Source organism: Eumetopias jubatus, unplaced genomic scaffold, assembly GCF_037043125.1.
Source record: "Eumetopias jubatus isolate StellerSeaLion01/CBP00866 unplaced genomic scaffold, mEumJub1_p1.0 scaffold_10, whole genome shotgun sequence".
Lineage (NCBI taxonomy): Eukaryota > Metazoa > Chordata > Mammalia > Carnivora > Otariidae > Eumetopias > Eumetopias jubatus.
In genome coordinates, this window is record NW_028274816.1 from 64,749,611 (window position 1) to 64,752,472 (window position 2,862).

Sequence of the window (2,862 nt, forward strand, 5' to 3'; positions counted from 1 at the left end):
TCCCTCTGCTACTCTCCCCACTCCTGCTCACTCTCTCTCAAAGAAAAAAAAAAAAAAGGGAGAGCGAATTCAGTGGATGGGGAAGGACAGAAACATTAACAGGCACCCCGGAGACGCAGCGTGGGAAACCGGTCTCTGGAAGGCGAAGGGGGTTGGAAGACGCCAAGAGTTTGAGAGAGCATCCTTGGGAACGGGACCCGGGAAACAGAGAAGGCTGTGCCAGCCCAAACCTTGCGAGGAGGGAGAGGAGAAGAGAGGCGCGTCCACCCAGACGGGAGAGAGCGGGGAGGCGCGCCCCTGCGAGGCGCCGGAACCGTGGGGGAGGCGGTGGCGGGGGGTGCCCCGCGCTAGGGCAGAAGGAACGGAGGGGCCCCCGCGCGGGAGGAGAGAGGAAGAGAAGGGTCCGCACCGACGGGGCGGGCAAGGAGACCGGCGGTCTGCACCTCCCAGGGCCAGGAGACGGGGGGCGGGGGGGTCAGCGCCTCACCCTCAGCCCCGCGCAGGACGGCCAGCCGGCGCCCTCGGCGCCCCCCCCCCCCCCGGAGCTGGGCCGCCGCGCCGTTCCCCCCCCCGCCAGGTCCTGGCCTCCGCGGGGCGAGCTGGGCTGAATACCACCCCGGAGGAGGGCACTCACCGCTCCGGCCGCCGGAGCGCCTCCGGATTCCCAGAGGGGGCTTCTCCAGACAGGCGGGACGCGGCCGGGCGCGGGGACCCGGCCGGGGCGTTCAGGAGGGCTCGCGTCCAAATCATTTGCCCCTTTCCCCATTGCATTTTCTTTCTTACTGAGATGCCGAGTTCTTTACGTGTTTTGTATATCAGTCCTTTCTTGCGTCTGTGAGCGACAATTACCTTCCCCGAGTCTGTCGCTTGCCTTTCCACTTGCGTAATACTGCTTCCTAAAGAACACAGTTCTTAATTTTTTTTTAAAGATTTTATTTATTTATTTGAGAGAGAGAGAGTACGAGAGGGAAGAGGGTCAGAGGGAGAAGCAGACTCCCCGCCGAGCAGGGAGCCCGACGCGGGACTCGATCCCGGGACTCCAGGATCATGACCTGAGCCGAAGGCAGTCGCTTAACCAACTGAGCCACCCAGGCGCCCAACACAGTTCTTAATTTTAACGTTGACAGGCTTATCAATTAACCTTGGTTTGGTTAGGAAACGTTTGCCCATGCCAAGATCACAAAGATGTTCTGTATTCTCATCTGAATTCTATCAAAAGTTTTGCCTTTCACATTTAGAGCTACAATCCTCAGGAACTGATTTTTGTGGATAGTAGGGGATAGTAGTCAGCAAACCACAGTAAATCCACCTGTTTTTGTATGGTTAGTTAAGGATGGTTTTTATATCTTTGAATGTTGAAAAAAATAAAAATAATAGTATTCATGGCACATGAAAATTATATGAAATTCAGGGCGCCTGGGTGGCTCCGTTGGTTAAGCGACTGCCTTCGGCTCAGGTCATGATCCTGGAGTCCCGGGATCAAGTCCTGCATCGGGCTCCCTGCTCAGCGGGGAGTCTGCTTCTCCCTCTGACCCTCCCCCCTCATGCGCGCTCTCTCTCTCATTCTCTCTCAAATAAAATCTTTAAAAAAAATGTGAAATTCAAATTTCAAAATCCATGAATAAAATTGTATTGGAATGCAACCATGCTCAACTGCTTACAAATTGTAGCTGCTTTCACACTACAACAGTTGAGTTTAGTACTTGTAGCAGAGACCATATGATGTGCAAAGCCTAAAATATTATCTTACCCTTTACAAAAAAGTTTGCTGACCACTGACGGTACAGTGAGATATGATCACTGGATTTTAACTACTTAAAATGTTTGCAAAACCAGAAGATATTACTTCATACCCACTAGGATAGCTATAATCTAAAAGACAATAAAAAGCATTGAAAAGAATGTGGAGAAATCAGAACACTTACACACTGTTGGTGGGAATCTAAAATGGTACAGTTGTGAACAAGTTGGGCAATCCCCCAAAAGCTTAAACAGTTACCATGTAACCCAGCAGTTCCAATCCATAGCTACCTACTCGAGTGTTGAAAGCATAAACCCACACAAAAACTTGGACATGAAGGATCATAGTAGCACTATCCATAATAGCCAAAAAGTGGAAACCAACCATGTCTGTTGACGAATGAATGGATAAACAAAAGGTGATATATCCACACAATGGATTATTATTCGGTCATATAAGGAATGAAGTGCTGACACATGACTCAACATGGATGAACACTGACAACATAATGCTAAGTGAAATCAGTCAAAGAGGACCACATATTTTGTGATTCCATTTATATGAAATGTCCAGACTAGTCAAATCTGTGGAGACAGAAAGTAGATTAGTGGCTGCCAGGGGCTGGGAGGAGAGAGAGGGAAAAGCAAGCTCCCCATGAGAAGGGAGCCCAAAGGGGGGCTCAAACCCAGGACCCCGGGATCACAACCAGAGCCAAAGCCAGATACTTAACCGACTGAGCCACCCAAGCGCTTTTTTTTTTTTTTTACCTGAATATTGTTTAATCTATTTTACCAGAAATGACCACTGATTCAGTTGAATTCCTTTGGTCACTATAAGCTTAGATGTCCATTTACTTATGTCTTTGCTATTTTTTTCTCCTGGGACGTGGTTATACACACTCTCAATCTGTTTATCTTTTGGGGTCTCAAGTGTTACCCTTGTAAATGTGGTTTTTTTATTTGGCAAAGGCAGCCTCATACCCCATACCCACCTTTTCTCCAGTGAGGCAATTTCCCCGATTGTTTCCCATGAAGGGATTCCAATGGCTTTGTTGCCCCTTCCTGGTATTTAACAGGTAGAGGAAGTCTCTCCTCCCTAAATCCTGTTCTCTCTTGGTCCAT